Source organism: Hibiscus syriacus, unplaced genomic scaffold, assembly GCF_006381635.1.
Source record: "Hibiscus syriacus cultivar Baekdansim isolate YM2019G1 unplaced genomic scaffold, ASM638163v2 tig00002237_pilon, whole genome shotgun sequence".
Lineage (NCBI taxonomy): Eukaryota > Viridiplantae > Streptophyta > Magnoliopsida > Malvales > Malvaceae > Hibiscus > Hibiscus syriacus.
The window spans coordinates 13,180,743-13,203,596 of record NW_024061918.1 but is presented as its reverse complement, the minus strand read 5'-3'; the positions used below and the strand labels follow the sequence as shown (position 1 = coordinate 13,203,596).

At 32.8% G+C, this 22,854-nt stretch overlaps 1 pseudogene; it reads right to left on the bottom strand.

The window, feature by feature from the left end:
* LOC120140917 overlaps positions 1–22,450 on the bottom strand; it is a 57,177-nt pseudogene extending 34,727 nt beyond the window's left edge.
* Between the last annotated feature and the right edge of the window lie 404 nt (positions 22,451–22,854).

Sequence of the window (22,854 nt, the reverse complement as noted above, 5' to 3'; positions counted from 1 at the left end):
TGCCTGGTCTATTGGGGAATATACCGTGAATATCCGTATGTGGAAAGGCCAAAAATCAATTTTAGAGAGCCTGGAATTCTAAGCCAATAATCCATTATGATGAAGAGTTTTCTCACTATTTGCCTATTTGCCTATTTGCCTATTTGCCTATTTGCCTATTTGCCTATTTGCCGAAGGCCTTGGACTTAGAGATTGCAAAAGTAGGACCTAACCCAAAGGCTATAACTTACATCACAAGTGCAATGTCAACAATATATCAGTTATTCATTAAAAGAAACTCTTTTAATATTTTTATTGATGTTAAATTGAAACTTGATTTTTTTGCTTTCCTTCTCTTACAAACAAATCCCTATTCCACACCAAAAAAAAAAAAAAAAAAAAACCAGACACTTCAACAACCATCATTTATCATAAAATGGACATTAAGTTATCTAAAATATTTTTAAATTAAATTTAATTACAAGTAGATAACAAAATATTAAAAACTTATAATTATTAAGAATTTATGTATTTGATTTTATCCATTTTTTTGTCTACATCTTCAATAAATGAATGCATCTTGAGTTTTTTATGGTTGCTTAATGTATTTCAAGATGTGTTATAAAGATAAGTGATGGTCGATCATTTCGTAATAAGACATCTCAACTTAAAAATACTTAGATCCTATCTAAAAATTATTGCGACTGATATTCCAACCTTATAAAAAACAACTTCAATTTTTTATTTAAAATAATTAACATAACCTCCACCAGCATTTGTGAAGTAAAAAATTTTGGTACTTCTTCAAGCCATACACCATCAACATATGTAGAAAAGCTGCCTACTTTGGGGACGTCACATGCACAAGAGACATGATACTTATTGTAAAAAATTAAAATACCATATCTAAATAATAATTCTAAGAAACTTAAACATAACAATAACTATATCAAAACAATCCATCCTCTTCCATTAGTGCTCCTGAATTGGGCATTACATAACAACCTCACCTTATATCCTATAAATAGACATATTATTGATTTTTGATTGTGGCAAAAATAAGATCAGATTAATTACCAACATATTTCTCTATCACTGTTATTAGATAATGCAAAGAAAAATATTAAATTATTTTCATAATAAATTTATAAATGACTAATATATTAAATATTAAAATTATAAAATAATTTTAGTTACCTAAATTTATTAGTATTTTACTAAATCAATATCTTAATATATTATTAGTTATATAATTTTCAATAAAGCCGGAAAAAATTGAGAATAATCTACATAAAAAAAACTTATTATTTCAAGGGTAATTTCGTTTACAATACCAGAAAATTATCAAATACGCAAAAATTTTGGAGAATGATATTCTCACCATTTTAATACAAAACTATTGTTGTTGACAATAAGCTATTACTGTTAAAGAAAAATAATAATAAATTAAATATGAAAGTAAACTTTTCAAAAAAAAAAATTCTCCTTAATAGTTTTTTACTACTACTATTGTCACTTCACGACACCCATTTATGGAAGTCCATAAATCTTGGCCAATGATCAATTAAGAAGAAAAATTTACTGTCTAGCCCATTTGCAAAAGGGTATGAGATAAAATTGTCCCAATAGGCTAATTATTTAGTCTAATAAGATATTAAATACTTTATTTTAAGAATTACGATATTTTCTATAATGACTTGAAATTTATCATGAGTATGACGAGTTGTAATAAAATCTATTGAAACTTCTCACTCTGATTTGATAAAATTTTAATAAAAATTTATATTTTTTAAAACTTATCACCTAAACGTGACGAGTTTAAATAAAAAATTATTTTTTGGAAAAACTTTACCATATACTGTAGCATTTATCGTATATTCCAAATTAATTTTAAAGATGGCCTAATAGGCCAATTTTTTTTTACCCACTTGACCTATGGGTCAATTTTGCCGGGATATGAAGATTTAGACTGAGTTAGAATCGATTGAATGCTCGGTCAATTATAATCCAACTAAACCAATCCAATGTTCAAATGGGTTGGTTCGTTGACAGTAATCGGGGTCGAAGAAAACATCCTTCCACTTTTCATTTTTAAAATAAAAAACGTTATTTTATTAAGGAAGAACAAATGGTATCAAATATAGTAAAATGTTTAGAATTCATGATAAGGTCGGGAAAGAAACTTGCCAAAACAAACACTAACCAAACATTTGACTTATACATCATGTTTATTTTGGTTGACTATCTAATTTTTTAGGTACCTCTCGGTTCTAGGGATTGTTCCTGACTCATTCAGATCGACTTGCGTCGCACACCTGGTTTGGATAGGTGAGTCTTCTAACGAAGATTTTCTGTATACACAAAGACTTGAACTCGAGACATGTTTAAGCGATATCAAATTACTTACCATTTGAACTAACATCGTTGGTTAACCATCCAAATTTTAAATGTTGATTACAATATTTCTTCTGAATTTAAAGCTTCATTCATAATAAAAACTTAATTACATAACAATCAAAATATTATAACAAGCACATTTGGTCGACTGGTCAAGTTGTATATCTTTGTTATCTCGCATTCTCTTAAATCATGTTGAGAACTTTTCCTTTTCTTTTCCTAACTTCCCCTTCTTTAGAGATAAGATTAAGATTAAATTTAAAATTTATCAAAAAAAAATTAAAAAAAAAAACTAAATCACACAACAATCAAAATTTCAAAGAACTGCTTTAATACACCCAAATCTAAGTTCTTATGAATAATGGATGTTATCTTAACTATTAACACTATTAATAATAATCAAAATATTATAGAAATAAATAAATAAAAATAATATGCTCGAAATTAACAGGACAATGAGTTCTTCTATTAGCATCTCATCAAATTCATCGGAAATTGATGTGTTGTTAAAAATACTGAGCATATATCAACCCTAAAAGTGATAACAAAATCAACCCTAAAAAGAACTTGTAAAAACAAGACTAAAACTTCTAGAAGACATCGGAAAAGAAAATTTAATAGCATAATCCATTAGAAGTGAAGAATCCTAACATTTTATAAGATCCTGCATGACATACGAATAATGACATGAACTCCATTGGACAAGTAGTAAATTTAATAGCATAATCCAAAAGCTTTGGTCTCGAATCTTTATTTTTTTCCTCCAACATTGATCTACTTGTTTGAATAAAAGCATCTTTGGGTGAAACATTCCATTAATCGAATCGCGTTGCATGTTGGAGTTTGCATCAGCTGGAGTTATTTAACTATGCCTGAAATACCATTACAAGTAGAAAATGTCAAAGGGAAGCATCCTACAAATACAAAACAACAAATACATTTTTATTGTTAACAATCAATATTCCCTTAAAAACAACGCGCCCTTGTTCCATTCTTTGGTCAAAATCAAGCAGTTAAATCTTACTAAGAAAATTTTGTATACGGCGTTAGTTATGGATTATTGTAGCTGGCGATAGTACCAGAACGGTTGTTGACCCTAATTTCTATATACACTTAGCTGGTTTCTGCTTACTACTCCACCCAATTGTAGGTTTTTTTTTGGCTCAACAGACAAACGGGTAAATTATTTAGAAAAATATAGTAAGTAGAGGGTTGTTTTGAGATCTACGGCATTTTTTACAAGGGTTCATGGAACTCAACGTGACGAGTTCCAATAGCAAACATTTATTTATTCACACTCATCACGTCAAGGTGACGAGTTATAATAAAATATAATTTTTTATTAAAATTTTATCATATCAAAGTAAAAGGTTTGAATAAAAAAATATTTTTTATTGAAACTTGTCTTTGACTTGACAAATTTCAGTAGATTCTTAAATAAACTTCTATATAACTTAATGGACTAATTAATTAACTATTTGCCCTATTGGTAAAAAGAAACCCCAATTATATTCATATGACCCAATTATATTTCACAGGAACTCCCTAACTTGTCTGCCATTGAAATTGGCAGAGTTGTAGGCTATAACAGTATGTCCTTCTTTTATTAAATATTTGGCGTAATATTAAAATTAGACCCAACATTTGTCCGAATAAATATTTTGAACTTTATTTTTTGTTTAGTATTTTAGTTCTTAATATTTTAATTTTTAATCAGAATGACTCCTACTAGATAAAAACCATTAGTTCACTAATAGTTAATGTACATGTTGTTGACATAAAATTTTCACATGTGCTAAGTTATTCATGTGTCACATGCCACATCATGTCACTCAAGATGATCAAATGGTGTGTATCACGTCACCCAATGTGATGTGTAGTATTTATCACTTCATCTAAAATGATGATGTGATATGTGATATGTTAACACATGTAAAAATATCACATCAGTAAATATGACAGTTTTTTTAAAGGGGTTTTGTATTCATTGAAGAAATTCGAATACAAAATGACAAAAACATGTTCCTCGTTAAAAAAATCCTAATCCTAATTGAAATAAAAAGATATGACAGTTAACTAACAGTTTTTATCTAACATTGATTATTTAAAAAAAATAAATGTGGGACTAAAATGCTAAAAAAATAGTTATGCTATTTTAGTGTTTTATATTTTTATAGTTTCTTATGTAGTATGATATGTGTCATTTATAAAAAGTACATGGAGTTAGTTAATTAAAAAAGCGAAGCCAAGAATCTACTTTTATACAAGATGCTGATGTAAGACTATCCAAGCTTCTTCAATGATGGAGAAGTTCACAACCTTGTTGTTTCCTGATCTAGGAGAGACACCAAATGCTACAATTGAATATATAAGTAATCTGCACAATATAAAGAAAGAAATGATTAAAGGGATTGATAATTAAAAATGGAAATGAAAATGAAAAGAAATGATAGTGATAGAAAGGTTATCAAATGTTGATTGCGGAAGTGTTGTTACATTGTCCTTCAAATGCAATAGAATTCGACCTCCAATGGTGATGATGGATGCTTGCCTTGATGAAGATTAAAGGATGGTTTTATGGTGATGGAATGGTGTGATGGAAGTGAAGATGTTGTAGGCGTGAAGTAATGAAAGATGGTAGTGGTTTAGATAGTATCTTATAAGACTAAGAATGAACCAATGCTATAGATGAGCAAAGACTCGATTCTTATAAGTCGTTATAAGGGATGGTATTAAGGACTTGTTATAAGAACTAGGAACTCGAAGTATCTATGGAAGAGGTTGACGCCACAAACTTTAGAAGCTTGCTTAATCGATATAGTTCTAAAAAAAACTTGAAGAGAGAATAATCTCATAAATATTTTTATTATCAAAAGGGTTGAGTTTACAAATAAATGCCAAAGCCTATTTATAGGCTTGTAGGGGTTTGGCCGAATAATTACATGTCCATTCGGCTAGATACATGACTTTTAAATGGAAATACGTGTTATTTTAATGAAGGGAGATGTCCTTGGCCGAATGGTCTCCTTGTGGTTCATCTTAGCCCCAATTTTGAAGCAACACCTTGCTTTGGCCGAATAAGGAGAAGCCCCTTCACTTTGGCGCCCAATTGTTCCACACGCATGGCACATGAGTGGCTGGTCATGAGGCACTCACATGGGTGGCATAGGATGCTTATGGTGTGGCTCCTCCATGGCGTGAAGATAAGCAGCAAGTTAGGCGTGACTTGGCATCCAACATGTGTCTAAATGACATGTCATCAATGGGGCAGCAACTTGTTATGAAAGGTCACATTTGTGGAAGGTAACCTTTCATCATTTGAGCTACTTTCCATGTGTTTGAGCTGAAGATGAGTTGGACATAGACGAAGGGCATGTAGGTGAGTCTTAGGTCAGCTCCTTGTGAAAAGGCACCTCTTGGAATGACAACTCTTCGTGAAAAAGTACGAATCCACAAAAATTAACCTAGACCATATTTGAAGTGCTATGTGTGGTGGTGATGATGGTGCAACTCTCCAGTTGAAATAAGGTTTCTAGCTAGCTCAAAAGTCCAGCTCAAGTCAGCTATGAGCTCGGGGGTCAGCTGGCAACTTTGTCCCAAAATGTTCTTGAGCTGTCCCAGAGTTGTCCTAGTCAAGTTTCCATAACTCTTGGACTCCAATGCTAGCTTTAAGTTAGCTCCCATCATGTGGCTGATTATGCACCTACAAAAGAAAGCATATTATAAGCTAAGTAGTATAACTTATAGATGTATAAATATGTGGTTCATATTTGTAACTTCATACATTACATAATATCATCATCATATCTATAAATGTAATGTATGTAAACTATTATTATAACTATGGTATAAAGAAAGAATAAGTTAAAGAAAATCATCCTTTGATTATTGTGAAAGGTTGGAGATGCAAGGCCATTTATGTTGCTGATTTGGATCACATCATCCCCCTTTCTTTAAAGTAATTTGTCATGAAATCGAAAGGTAGTTTCTTTTCAACGTTCCTCTATCCCATAGTTGTTGTTTTTTCAAAAGTGAGGATCTCTTCAATAGGTACTTGTTTGAGATATGTCCATGTAATTTTGCTTTGAAAGTTTAGGTCCCTTGGCATCCCAAAAGTGGTGTCCCATAACTCTTCAATCTGCTTGTTCATTAAGTCCTCAAGAGTCACTTTATTTGGTTCTCCTAAGGTCACATCATTTGAATGAAAAATTGCATCTTTTTGCTGTTCAATACATACATCTTTTGGATTTTCAAAGGACACGTCTCCTAAACCTTCATGTTAACGAATGATGTCTCTTAGTACATCCTACAAGTCAAAGAAAAAATCTGCATTTTCAAAGTAAGAATAATCATCTTTAACCTTACATTTTGTCAGTAGGCATTCTCGTATCAAGCACTTTGAAGAATAAGCACTTGTTCTCGGATCAGTTTCTTCCACGATTGCTGATGTTTTTCTTTTCCTTATAGCCTCAACACTCTGTTTCATTTTGGCTTGATCATTATGAACTTGTTTCGGCGTTAAAGGAGTAAGGACAATCTTCTTCCCTTTATGGTTGAACGAGTATTGATTGGTAAAACAATCATGGATAGTTCTTTTTTCGTATTGCCATGGCCTTCCAAGAAGTAGATGACTAGCGTGCATAGGAACAACATCACACATAACCTCGTCCTTGTATTTTCCAATTGAAAAAGAGATTATCACCCGTTTGTTAACGTTGAGTTCTCCTCATTCATTTAGCCACTGTAGTTTATAGGGGCTTGGGTGCTTCATTATTTTCAAACCAAGCTTTTTCACTATAATTGTACTGGCCACGTTAGTACAACTTCCACCATCTATAATAACAAAACATACCTTTTCATTCACATGGCACCAGGTATGAAAAATGTTTTCTCGCTGTGCATTGTCCTCCGTGGCTTGAAGGCTCAGACTTCTTTTTACTATCAGAGCTTCTCCTCTATCAACGGGATCTGCAAGGGTTATTTCTTCATTGACTTCAGTGGATGCCTCTTCTTCTTCTTCAGATTCAGATTCGATTTCACCATTTCCAAGTAAGAGCATGGTGTTCCGGTTAGGACACTGTGTAGATACGTGGCCCCTCCCATGACATTTAAAACACCTAATGTCTCTCGAACGTTCAGTGGTTTTGATGTGATCCTGTCTAACACCAATTTTATTCATGACATACTCATATCATTGAAGATCCATCAAGTTCAATCTAAGGGAGTTCTACCTTACTTTATCTTAAATTTACTCATTTATGCATTGTAACACCCATAACCCGTATAATTATACCTATACAGATTATAAATGTCACCCGAATTTCTAAAACCATTTCCAATTCAAAAGTGATTTAAAATTTATTTTCTTAAAATTGTAAATGATATTATAAAAATATCATATCATATGAATCATGTTTTGTTATAACAAATTTACGATAAAAGATTTTTTTAATGAATAGTATTATGAACAGTGATCAGTGCACTGATGCACTGCTATAGTACGTGAACAGTGTACCGATGCACAAAAGCATCGAATTTAAAATGTGTATCAATGCACTGCTACAGTAACTGCTACAATAATTTCAGCAAAATATATAAAACTCATAAAAAATTAACCTTTCATCACTATAAAGTTACCATTTTGTTTCCAAATTTGTTCAACTCTACAAATAGAACATTAATAATTACATGCCACTATCTAAGTCAAAATTCCATCATAGGATGTCTTACTGATATTGTAGTGTATTCCTGGATGCTCGTAGTGCCTTGTACTTTTTACTCTATTCCTGGCTTTTTACATACGCGTGAAAATCATCACACGCTAAGTATAAACTTAGTGAGGGAATTAAAACAATAAACAGTGCAATACAATTCATGCATGAATTTCATTGTCAAAAACAAATGCCATAAGATCATGTTACATGCATGTCCAATATTTTACCATGATCAACATAATATAAAATTTCTTACCAATATACTTACCATTTAACCCATAAGCTCGAAAGCTTATTTGCATGGTTACCATTTATTAACAATAAACCATAATCCATAGACAATAGCCCATTATAAAACCCTGAGGACCCTGGTACACGAGTCAAATATAAGCACCGTAGTGCTAATCCGTATGACACATAAGGTCGTGTCCACCATCTGTACTAGGTACCCTTAAGTACAGTCCCATATGACACATAAGGTCGTTCCCACCATATACACTAGGTATCCTTTAGTGTATCCCATATGCAGCTTGCTGCTGGACTCTATGGCATACCAACTATACCCTATCCCTCAATGACTTACTTGGGCATATAGTCTATTTTATTTGATCCATCCATGGCAAAATATATTATCAATATTTAACATTGGGCAGTTCATACTCGGAATAACATTCATGGTAAAATATCACATTATTCATGATCAATGCATTATAATTTCACATTATGACATATCAATGTCATATTGAAGTTATAAAAATGACATAATATCATGCTGATATAAACAAGATCGACTTATCGTAAGTCTTCCTGATGATGTATAAAACATCCATGTATAATTCCATGCATGTATTGCACTCACCTTGACACTTTATATCTTTCAAAATATATGCCTCACTATGTTCCACAATAAACCCTTTTCTATTTGACTTGCTTCGATCACAAATCAATCACAATCTATATAAATCACAAATTCATAATGATACATATGTTAGTATTGTACTAACATAAACATATCCCAAAATAACTCCATAATATACTTGAAACTCATTTTCTATCAACATACTAAACACTTAATAATTCCTTTTAACATTGGAACCAACTTTTTCAATTTACTCAAAATGGTCCTTCACCATTTTATCACTTAGATTCTTAATATCAAAAATTACAGCATTGAATTTATTACCATTCAAATGCTTTTACAAAGGCATAATTACATTTAAGTACCCTAATTATATTAATATTGTACTTAAATCACCAATCTTTTCAAACTTCCAAAATAGTCATATTTCACAACTAACACTCATTTCAATTCCAAAACAGCATTTTCCAGTGTAGTACATCAACTATTAAACAATTATACAACCACTCACAACTTTTCCAAAGTTGTCTAATTGGTCCCCCCAACTTTTATAGAATGGTCCCCAAAATTTTTAAGGCATGTAGAATACTTTCTACCTCATTTACAGACCTTATATAATTTTTCAATAATTTTTCTCACTCATATACATCCTAACCGAATTCCTTTTCCTTGAAAACTATGTTTTCATGATTTTGCTCGATTTTGATTCGATTCAAGCATGAAATCAACTTTCAATCAACCTTATAACATCTCTAAAATGAAATCCCTTATCAATTCTCATTAAAGCACAAAGTTCTACAATTTACTCTTTTGACCAAATTTTAAATAATTATTTATAGGAAGATTGAACATGTTATAACCATAAATCAAGCTTGAAAATGAATCTAGAACATCAAAAACATCAAGATTCATCATCAATTTCATGTTCCCTTATATGAACAAAAACTGTAGAAGTTGGGATCTTTGAAATCCTCCAAGCTATCTCACGTCCTTTGCTGGAGAAGATGGACATCTTGGCATGATATTTTTGATTGATATCATGCTTATCATCCTTTAAAATAATATTTAATTCATTAACTTGGGAAAATACCAATAAACCGTTAATGAAACTTCATAATTACCATAAAACCTACATACTTATCCTTATCATCTTCCGAATCAGAGAAATATCAGCCTTATCATCTTTCAATAGTCAAAGATGAACAAATTAGTTTTCCACTTTACCATTTTGTCCTTGTAATTTCCAAAAATTACAATTCAGTCACCTTAATCCAATGGTCCAAATTAAACATGGAATTAAACCATTAAATATTATTTTCCAACATTTTAAAAATGTGAAAATAATGTTTTTATTTTCTTATTTTTGTGACCCATTTGTAATATTTTTAAAATTACATTTTGGTTCTTAAACTTTTCAAAGTTTATACTTTGGTCACCAAATTTATAATTTGGTCACTAAATAAATCCATTTATGGAATAAAATTCTTTTTGGGAAAATTACCACTTAATTTCTTAAACTTTTCCCAATTTTCTACTTTGACCATCAAACTTTCAAAATTTGTATTTTGGTCATTATCTAAATTTTTGGGGTATTACAATTCTCCCATCCTTAAGAAAATTCATCCTCGAAGTTTAAAACTTTCTATGAAAACCCTAACTCCCTTTTTACCTTGTAAATTCATAACCCTAATTTAGGGTTATACAAATTTGTAAGGCATGCCCTCGCCTTATGCGAAAACCTCTTCTGGTTTTGCCAACTTCTTGAATTCCGATTTTTCCTCTTTAATTTGAGGATTTTGTGAAGATCATGCTAATCATTAGATTTGGAATCTATTTAATCCAAATCTTTAACCTGATATGAAGATGTGTAGATATTATTTCTTCATATCATCATCTCTTTCCCAAGTAACGTTCTTGATATTATGATTTTGCTAAATCACTTTAACTAGAGGAATCGTCTTGTTACACAGTTCTTTGATTTCTCGAGCTAAGATCCAAACTGGTTCTTCTTCAAAAGTCAAATCTGATCGGATCTCAATTTCCTCTGAAGTTAATGATAACTGATAAGCCAGCAGTCCAACTCTTTTTAATATCTCATAAGGTCCAATAAATCTTAGACTTAAATTTCCTTCGCACCCAAAACACAAAATCTTTTACCAAGGCGATACTTTAAGAAAAACTTTATCGCCTTCATAAAATTCAATCTCGTTTCGCTTTAAGTTTGCATAAGACTTTTGCCGATCAAATGCCATTTTGAGATTATCTTGAATTATATTTACTTTATCCTCAACCTCTTTCAATAAATCTGGGCCAACAAGATTTCGATCTTTTAACTCGAACCCATTCAATGGTATTTGACATTTTCTCCCATATAAAGCTTCATATAGAGCCATCTTGATACTCAATTAATAACTGCTATTGTAGGAAAATTATACTAAAATCAAATACTTTTCTTTTCCTATGATTCCTTGGAATCAATCACACATGCACTCAACATATCTTCTAATATCTGAATAGTACTTTTTGACTTACCATCTGTCTGTGGATGAAAGATCGTACTGAAATTCAATCAAGTACCCAAAACTTTATGCATATATTTCTAAAATCTTAAAGTGAACTTTGGATCCCTGTCAGATATAATGGATATTGATACTCCTTATAATAGAACTATCTCCTTGATATATAACTCTGTATATTTATCTTATGCATAGTCTATTTGTGTCAAAATAAAATGTGTCGATTTAATTAACCGGTCACTATCGCCCAAATAGAATCCTTTTTATTTGATGTCAAAGGTACTCCAATAACAAAATCCATAGTGACTCTTTACTATTTCCACTCTGAAATAGAAATCAGTTGCAACAATTACGAAATCACTTTATGCTCATCTTTTACTTGTTGACATGTCAAACATGTAGCAACAAACTTAGTAATGTTTCTTTTCATACTTGGCCACCCAAATGACTTTTTACATCCTGATACATTTTGTTCCCACTTGTATGCATAGTCAGTGGACAATAATGTGCCTGAGAAAGAATATTTTTCTTCAACTCATCATCATGAGGAATACAAATTCTTCCTCGATAAAATAGACATTCATCAGACTTGACTTCAAAGTCTTTAGTCTCGCATTTTTTCACAAGTGAAATATTTTTTAAGCATCTCTCATTTTTTTCTTTTCTTTTTCTTCTTTTTCTTCTTCTTCTTCTTCTTCTTCTTTTTCTTTTTTTTCTTATAATATATATTTTTTACCTCTTATTCCATATGTTGAGACAACATAACTAAGAAAATCAACTTTTGATAGCCAAAACTAATACTTTGACAATTTAGCATATAACCTTTTATCCTTAAGTATTTCAAGTACAATACGAAGATAAGCATCATGCTCTATCTTTGTATTCGAGTATACCAGAATGTCATCAATACATACCACCTCAAATTAATCCAAGTATAATTGAAATACTCGATTCATCAAATCCATGAATGCTACCTGAGCATCTGTCAAACCAAACTGCATTACTACGAACTCATAGTGTTCATACCATTTTCTGAAAACTATCTTTGGAACATCTTCTTCTTTAATATTTAACTGATAATATCCCATTCGAAGATTGATTTTAGAGAAAATTGATGCTCCCTTTAAGCTGATCTAAAAGTCATCAATCTTCAAAATAGGATATTTTTTCTTGATAGTTACTTTGTTTAACTATCGATAATCTATGCATAATAGCATATATCCATTTTTTTATAAACAATACCGGTTCATCCCAAAGGTAAAATATTCGGTCTAATGCATCCTCAATCTAGCAGTTCTTGCAATTGGTTATTTATTCTCTTAACTCAATTGCAACCATTCAATACGAACCCATAGATACATGATTAATACCTTGATAACCATTAATATTGAATTGGAGCTAGACAGGATCACATCAATTAGCAAGCATAAATGGTACCAAAAGATAGTGTTTTTACCGTAGAACAATTTCATATTTCACGGCATAACTTAAAATCCAAAGGAAATTGCTTAAAATTGAAAACAAATTTTTTTCTTACCTTTAGGATGATCTCACGGCTATGCTAGTGAAGATGAATAAATTCCCTTGAAAATTCTTCATCTTTCTTTACCAAATAATGAATTAAAAATTCATTAAATGCTAAATTATTAATTTACCCTTAAAATTAAAATATCTTTACTAATTTAACCTTAATGAAACTTGATATTTACCTTAATATCAAGCCTCATAAACCTTATCATCTTCCAAAGTCAAAGATTAACAAAATATTTCCCACTTTACCGTTTTGCCTTTGCAATTTCCTAAAAATTACAATCTTACCACTTTAATCCAATGGTCCAAATTTAACATGGAATTAAATCTCAAATCCAATGCTCCATATTATTTTTCCATCATTTTAAAATGTGGAAATAATATTTCTAAGCTTAATTTATCATCCTTCAAATTTTTCCAAAATTTCTATTCGATCTGATTTACCGAATTTTTATCGGACTTGATCCTTTATAGCTTTTAATATCAAATCCGTACAAAAGAATATGATTCCCACAGAAATTTCAATCTTGGGGGGTAAACTATTCAATTACAGGGTCGGATTACAAAACTTTTTAAAATTATAATTTAATCCCTAAACTTTTCCAAAATTTATACTTTGGCTACTTAACTTTTAAAAATTTACATTTTTATCACTAACCAAAATTTTGGGGTATTACATGGGACTTCTGAATTAATAATTATTCCACTTCGAATGGTAATAGCACTAACATTCTCTCTCGGGTTTGAATCCGTTTAAGAAGGTAGTCTTCCCTGTGACTCAAGTTTCTCCATATTTTGAGCTAATTGGCTCACTTGTTTATCTAGCTCTTACAGATGTACTTCAGTTTTCCCTTGGAATTTTTTTGGAAAGCAATGAATTCTTCCTGTGAAATTACCAACTTCTCCACCATCGCCTCTAATGATGTCTTTTGCATTTATGGTTGTGGAGGTGGCCTTGGTTGATAATTCAACTTCAAATTTTGTACATAACTAAAATTAGGATAGTCCCTCCATATCAAGTTGTATGTATTTCCATACGGGTTGTATGGTCTCTGGGGAGGTCCTGGAAAACTTCCTACGACATTGACTTGTGTGTTACTTCCTTCTTCCAACATCAGGAAGCAATCCATCAAATGAAATGGCATCGTGCATATCCCACAAGTTCTTGTTACTCCAAATTTTCCTGTAACAAGTAAATTGACTACTTTAGTTAATTTATCTAGTTTATTTTCAATGGAAAAGGTACTTATCTCATGAACCCATCAGTTGGGTTCACTTGAAAACTGTTGAGAGTTGGTTGCCATGGACGAAATCAATTCTCTCGTAGTTGTTGGAGTTATATTGACTTATGCTCCTCCACTGGTGGCATATATCATTTTCATCTTTAAAGGTAACAGTCCTTCGTAAAATGACTAAAGAAATATTTACTCGATTAATCTGTGCTGCAGACAAATAACTCAAAGCTTCTTGAATCTTTCCCAATAATCATAAAGTTTTCTTCTGGCATTTTTCATATTGAAAGAATGCTCCTTCTTAACTCACTTACCTTGGCTGCTGAGAAGTACATTTCAAGAAAAATACGACTCATGTTAGTCCAAGAATTAACTGAAATCGGAGGTAAGTAAAATAACCATTCCTTAGCCGAATCAACTAAGGAAAAAGGGAAAGCTCTCAATTTTATTTTATCTTCGAAAACTCCCCGTGGTTTCATGCTAAAGCAAACCATTTGGAATTCCGTCAACTGTTTGGGTGGATTTTCATTGGGAAGATCACGAAAACTTGGAAAGAGATTAATAAGGCCAGTTTTATATTGAAATCAAACTTCGCCTTGTGGAAAGGTTATGCATAATGGAATATGAGTTGTAGGAGTTGCGGCTAGCTCACCAATAGTTTGTTTTGTATCTTCTACCATCGAAATTTGATCTTTGTAATTTGATTCAGTGTATACATCAATTTTGGATTTTGTTTTCAGATCTGGATCTAAACTTATCTCTTATTCTTCTTTTCATTTTCTTCTTTCTCAAAGTGTTTGTGTGTGGATTCTTTGGGGTCGTGTTTCGATCTCCATGTCAAAATCTAGTAATTCTACCGGGTTATTCCTGGTCATAAATTAAAAACAAATAAAATTGATAACTTACTGTTAGTTCCCGGCAACATCGCCAATTTGACGAGGTCGTTTTGCACATCAAAATTAAATTCATTCTTCTTGAAAAATAAAGGAAATTAAGTATAGTATAGGAGAAGTAAGGTTTGATCCCATAAAGACTAATAGGTAGATGAAATTTTTTGTTCTTGACTTTGGACTTTGGTGTGTATTTGAATGGAAAGAAATGAAATGGGGGGACTGTGTAGATAGGGAATTTAAGAGTAAAATAAGTGGAAAGTAAAATAACCATAAAGAAAAATTAAGAAGAAAATATATTTAAAGAAAGTAAAGAAAGTGAAAAGAAAAATAGAAAATGGAACCTTTATTGGAAAAATCAGCCTTGGGCTTTAGCTCTGACTAAACTTCTTCGGATCATTGAACGAGATTTACCCTTCGGGATTCACGTTGGTTACTTTGTCTACAAGGAAAAGTCCTTGCGACTAGCTTTGTATACCAAATACCTAAGTGCAGTTCTTTGATCTCGACATTGGAAGTTGTTCTACGCAACAACAGTGTTATATACCAAATTCGTTTGTTTTACATGAAACTAGATTAACTTACCAATCCAACGGTATAAACAATAACCTTATAATACCTTCTATAGAATTTATGATAATTTTTCAAAGTTACCTTCCACATCATAGAATCTTGGTTGATTTTACTATCATGCGTCTTTAACTTACTTGACACTTATCTGTCCAAATAAACGACAATTCTTTTCCTCATAACTTGGTAAGTGGAGAGGGAATCATTGGTAATTTATTCATGAACCTTCAATAATAACCAGTGAATTCTAAAGAAATTTTCTAAGCTTCAGAGGCATTCCTTAAGGTTTCTATTCAATAATAATTTATATTTTCTAGTGATTTACGCTTATTTCCTATAGGAGAGTCTGAAACATTATACGAAAACGTGTACCATATTCTTCTTTTATCTTTATATAGCTTAAAATATCATTAAGAAGTATTGCCATCACTGACCTTAGTAGGGTTGAAAAATTTGATTCATCTAATACACCAATGTTATAGGAGCATTATTCAACTCATATGATATTTCCTCAAACTCGTATTAGTCACATTGGATCATGATAACCATTTTAGAAATATATTTCTTTTTTACTTCTAATTGATGATATTCAAATCAAATATCAATCTTAGAAAACACTGATTTTCTTTTTAGCTAATCTAGGGCATCATCCATCCCTTGGAAAGGATACTTATCTTTTAGTATCACTTCATTTAGTTGATGATAATCTATGTATAACCATATAAAATCATCTTTCATTTTCACAACTAATATCAACGAGCTCTGGTGTTGTCATTTTTCACGTCAAAATAAATTTATTATTCTTAAAAAATAAAGAAAATTAAGTATAGTATAGGAAAAGTAAGGGTCAGTCCCACAGAGACTAAGGAGGTAGATGAAATTCTTTGTTCTTGACTTTGGACCTTGGCGTGTATTTGAATGGAAAGAAATGAACTGGAGGGTTTGTGTAGTTGAGGAATTTAAGAATAAAATAAGTATAAAGTAAAAGAATCGTAAAGAAAAATTAAGAAGAAAATAGATTTAAAGAAAGTGAAAAGAAAAATGGAACTTGGAACCATAATTGGAAAATCAGCCTTGGGTGTTAGCTTTGACTCAACTTCTTCGGATCATTGAACGAGATTTACCCTTCGATATTCACGTTGGTTACTTTGTCTACAAGGATAAATCCTTGCGACAAGCTTTGTATATTGAATACCCAAGCATAATTATTTGATCTAGGCATTGAAAGTTGGTCTACGCAACAACAGTGTTGTAGACCAAAATCGTTTAAGTGCATAAAAACCGACTTCGATGGTTGTTTCAATTAAAACCATTTCGGACCTCAATTCCCTCTTTAGTAGCAATTTGCTAACTATGTTCCCAGGAATTTGAATTTTCTATCAAGTTGATCCTTCCTTCCACATGTTTAATCGCAACAACATTTCGTCCATCGACTATGTTTGGATTTGAAAATTATTTTGATTTGAAATAAGCACAGAGAATTGAGAAATGTATCCAAAGTTACTTTAGTTCTATTCAATTCTCACGTTAGAATTGAATCATTGGTTTTACCCTCGACTTAGAAGAAAATTAGCTAAGCATGACGAAGGTCATACTTAGCATATTTTGAAATGAAATCTTTAAAAGAAATTAACAAAGTAAAAGTAAATATTTTTTTATGAAAGCTAAGAAAGAAAGAACAAAAGAAGAAATGTTTTCGATAATTCTGAATGATGAAATAGGCTTACCCTAGGAGGGTATTTATAGCCTTCTAAAACCCTAAATTATGATGAAAACTAAAAGAGATAAATCCTAAAAATTGTTTGAATTAAACCTAAAAGATAATTCTAAAATATTGAATTTTAAATTTCTTGAAATGCTCCAGCCTTCCATCCACCTTCTAGAACCGCTGACTGTACCTTCTAGAAACTACTGGCTCACTGCCACATCAGCATTTCATGCTCAATTTCACGCCCACTATTCCGTCCTTGATTCCAGAATAAAAATTGCAGTTTTTGGGCCTTTTAAGCATATTTTCCAGCAATCATTGTCATGTACATAAAGCATATAAAAATGTCGAATTCATAAATAAAGATGAACGATCGAAGAGTATTTAAGCACAAAATGTAGCACAAAATAGACACTAGTCAAATTCTCTCTCACTTGTCTAATGCTTGTCCTCAAACATTTCTCAATCAACATACTAAAACCATAAGTTGTCACACATAATAATCCAATTGTCCTATGAACCACAATTAAGCAAAGAATTGAGACTAGAAAATATTTCAAGCAAGTGACAAGCTAGGATCTAATTGAAACAAGACATTCCAATAGCTCACTAATCTCATGATGCAAAACTCGATAATCTCATAAAGAATTCATTCATTCCGCTCAAAGTGTTTAAGGACAAAGAAATTCTCAAGCCAAAACAAGTCAAAGCATAACCATAAGCTTGTAATTAGATCTAATCTCCACTACTTAAAAACAAATTCGATGCAAATGTCAAGAGGTCTTTAATCGGTTGTAACTTGGCTAAGGTATGGGTAGGGAAATAGGCTGAAAGAAAGTGTTGAATTACCGAGACAAAGAATCATAAGAATTGATTTAAACCACAAATAAATATGAAGCACAGGGAAGATAAGCAAAATAAAACAACCAAGGGATAAATCATTCGAACAAGGGTTATTTTTCCTGTTGTTCGAACAGTACACTGTTCATTATTTTTACATTTTTGTGAAACCCTCTTTTTTCATCAAGTATAATTTTTCATTAGTATTTTTTTCTTGTTTTTGGTTGTTACTTTTCGAACCGAATCCTTCTTCTTCTTCTACTTCTTTTTTCATATAACAAAAATGATCTTGAGTCTCGACAATGTAAGAAAAAGAGTGAAGATAAAATAAAAGGCTCTGGGTTTAATTCGATGAGGTGAAAATCAAAGAAAATGGAAAATCGGCTCAAACAAGGTTCACTAAGAGATAAAAGGGTAGGTATTTTTTTGTAGTGAAGAGGTTAATCCTAAGTACCTCAAATCATTCAAGACATCAAATTCATCATGCATATAGTCTCGATAAGCATCATACCACAAGTTCTAGAATGCAAAAAAGCTCGGCACACACAAAGAAACAAAGAGCAAGAATAAAAAATATATGATCATTATGCTTGAAACTCACAAACAGGTTCAATGTACCAAGTAAATGCATCAATTAACCAGTAAACCATGGATCATCTTAAATTTCATGAAACTTACTAGTTAAACCAATAAACTATCAAGCATCCATCGTTAATTCAAAGAAAAATTAAAATTCATCAGAAAACAATCAAACTAATCAATAAATCAAGAGAATAAGCAACCAACAAGTCAAGCTTATCAAAATCAAAATTACCCAATTTCAAGCATGAAATAAGTGAGGAAAAATCTATCGTGCTATCCTCCCCCTTAGTTAAATCATTTTGTCCTAAAATGCAATTCAAATTATATTTCAAAGTAGAGGGAAAATGAATACTCCTCGATTTGTTGACAGCCACGACCGCGGCCACGTCGATATAAACTCGGGCGAAGGTAGGAGATAATTTCGACGAGGTTGGATTTGATGGAGGTGAGGTGACCTTGGACGCCTTGCATTTATTCTCGCACGTCTGATTGTACGCTAGCCCCCGGTGCTGATGGAGAATCAACCCTCCTCATGAAGACGTTCTCATGGCGTGGCGTGATGGTGTCGAGAGGCACAATGTGTGGAGCGATAGGTGTTCCGGCGAGAAGTCTTATTGAATCGAAGCACCTATAGTCCAAAGCGTCCATAGGAAAAGCATAAGTCAAATTAGCAGTATCGAACGTTAATGGAAACAAACGTTGAGTTATGTGCTTAATATAAGGGTCGAGAATTAAGGGATGATTGGTTCACACAACCTTATCGAAGATGTGCGCAAACCAATATCCCAAGTTTACCTTTGTACTGATTTACATACACCATAAAAAGAATAATGCAACCTTACTTAAATAGGATGTAGTGTCGTTACATCCAGAGAAATTGTATGCTAGAAACCAGTGATATATTATGAGTCGAGTCGTGAATGTGTCACGCTTCGAGAGTCGAATTAAATTCCTTCCATGCCGGTAAGTGCATCATAGGCCATACTGGTGTCAAAGTCATGTAGGATCTCAAACAAAGACGTTAGAAATTCATTGTCCATGATATCCATCACGAACCCCATAGAAAAATTAAAATCGACTAATGTCATCCTAAAGTATTGCCCCGTCAATCTGAAAGTCACAATAAACTTTTGTCGGAAAGTAAAAGTAGTGTAAAATTCAAATACAAGTTCATAATAAGTATTGCAAGAAATATTAGGATAAGGAGTCCAACCAATTGCATCGAAATAATGCATCACAACATCACTTAAGTGCAAGATATCAAGTGTATATGATGGGATATATTTTCAAACCTGAAATTGTCAGTGGCGGATGTTATCAAAGCACCATGCCTCAGTAACATCAAAATCAAGATACTCTTGCATCACTTCCTCGATCGACAATAAATAGGTTCGGCCACGGTGATTATGCTCATCAAAGGGGTCGAATGCATTATCCCCTAAGTTATCGGATTTGTTCAAATATATGGCAGAATGTGAAGCACGACACTGTCCAAAAAATGGCGGAAAGAAGAGTGCTCGGGTGCTAGCGATGGTTTCGGGCTTGGTTGCGGTGATACACCGGATTGAAACAAAAAATCGTTTCGTAAATCTTTGGAGTAGTGGAACACGGGGTTCCACATCACCAAAGGTCCGATATCGACGGGCTCAAAGCTAACTTCAGGTTGATCAGCAATGGTAGAGTGTGCGGCAAATGACGGGGCAACATCTGGCATCGATTGAGAGTGAGATGTCGATGGTGCCGTTTGGAAGGTTCGGACCGCAGAGGATAAAGGTCGATTAGAATGTGCATGGGAATGTCCGGAGAAGCTTTGTGGTGGTGCAAAAAAGTTGGTGGAGTCATGATTAGCAGTGGCAGACGCGGATGGTTCATGCACGTGGACCGGTTCTGAAATAGGCGAGTGTGCGAGCGGGAGCGGTGCACGACGCCCACCATGTCGGGAAGTGGGTGTACGCGGCGGTGATGGCTATCGTGATTTGGAATTCGAGCCGCTCGGTACCTCCGTCATAGGTGGCGAAGCGAAGCACCGATAGCCTCCACCAATAGTGATGGGTGATCGGGACGGGTTTTCACTTTGGTTCCTAGATCGGACCATTTTGAAAGTAAAGGTTTAGTATAAAATGAATATTGAAAAGAGTAAAGAGAACTAACTATTGGGTGGCAAATAGTGGCGGTGAATGGAGTGGAGAGACAGAGATGAACGACAGAGGTTCTTGTTGGTCAAATGGAGGGTGGCACACGGCTTGGGAAGAAGAAATGTTTTCTTTGTTCGAGTATGTTTCACGTGGGATAATAAAGAAAAAATGAATGTTTGGGAATAAAGAAAGTTATTTAATTTGGGTAAAATGATAAAATAATGGAATCTTTAAAAATTAAAAGGTGTTGGAAAGGGATTGGGTGTCTTTGGGCGGCTGATTAAAAAAAAGGGAAAATGTTAGATTTTGGGGGGAATTGTTTAGGGTAAGCGGTAAAAAAAATTGGGACCAACTTTAGGGTTTGGCTAACGTACGCCTAGGTCCAAGGAAATGGTGCTATCGTGCACCCTTATTAATGAAAATGTGAGTTCCAAAAAAATATGGGGCAAAATTTCACCACTTTACTCGATAGTGCATGCCTCCTTCATGCGTGAATTGGCTGCTCCAAATTGCAAAATTTGGTTTCTTTCGTGCAGTCTCTCCATGTCTCGGAATCAGAATTTTGCCAATTTCTCGCTTTTTGTTCGAATGAATTTCGACTCCCGCTTGTTCAAAATTCAAGCTTAAACAATGGGTACCTACAAAATTAAAAATCAAAGATTAAAAATTTAAAGCAAAATTGAGAATGAAAAATTAAATTAAAATGAATTAAATATGGGTTGCCTCCCATAAAGCGGTATTTTTAACGTCTTTAGCTCGACAACTAGTTTCGCTAAGATTTCAGGCTCTCCTAATGTGTTGACCAATCCGACCGGAGCATTATCTTAGTAAGGCTTCAACCTTTGGCCGTTTACTTTGAATCGATATTTTCTATCATCTTCAATTTCTATTGCGCTATATGGAAATGTTTGAATCACTTTAAAAGGTCTGAGCCACTTCAATTTCAGCTTTCCTGCAAAAAGTTTCAACTTTGAATTAAATGAGAGATCCTTTTGACCGAAAATAAATGATTTAAAAGAAAAAAATTTATCATGATAATCTTTTAGTTTCTCTTTAAATATCCTAGCGTTGTCGTAACCATTCTTGCAGACTTCTTCCATTTCATGAATATCTACCTTCTGCGCCTTGCCAATTGTGTCCATATCCATGTTACACTATTTAACGATCCAATATGCTCGATGCTCCAACTTGAGTGGCAAATAGTATGGCTTGCTAAAGACGAGTCGATACAGTGGCATTCCAATATGGCCTTTATATACAGTTTGGTATGCCCATAATGCGTCAGAAAGCTTTAGGCTCCAATCCTTCTAATCTGGCTTCACAATTTTTTCTATAATCATTTAATCTCATGGTTTGATTCTTCGGCTTGTCCGTTTGTCTGCGGATGGTAAGTAGTGGCAATCCGCTTACCATCCGCAGAGTTACTCCAAATTCCTTCATGAGGATATCGATCACCTTGTTGATGAAGTGGGTTCTTTGATCGCATATTATCACTCATAGTGTACCAAACCTGGAAAATAGAATTTTCAACAAGTTAATAGTGGTTTTGGCATCATTATTTCGGGTAGTGTTAGCTTCTACCCACTTACAGACGTAATCAACAACTAATATGATATAAACATTTCCAAATGAAGAAATATTATTATGTATTAATATAAACCTTTTAAAAAAAATTGTTTATACCACTGGAAACTAAACTCAAATAAAAATCTATCCATATAAGGCACTCCTTCTAGTTCAATTTGTACAATTTATGGTAAATTTTCAAAGTTGACCGACATACTCTGCTGCCCCTTTTTTCTGACCTATCCTCGGTAAAAAATTCATATTTTTGTATACACCTCGAAATCAGTTTCTGTTTTTTGTAAACAAAACTACTGGTATACTAATCCAAAGGTATAA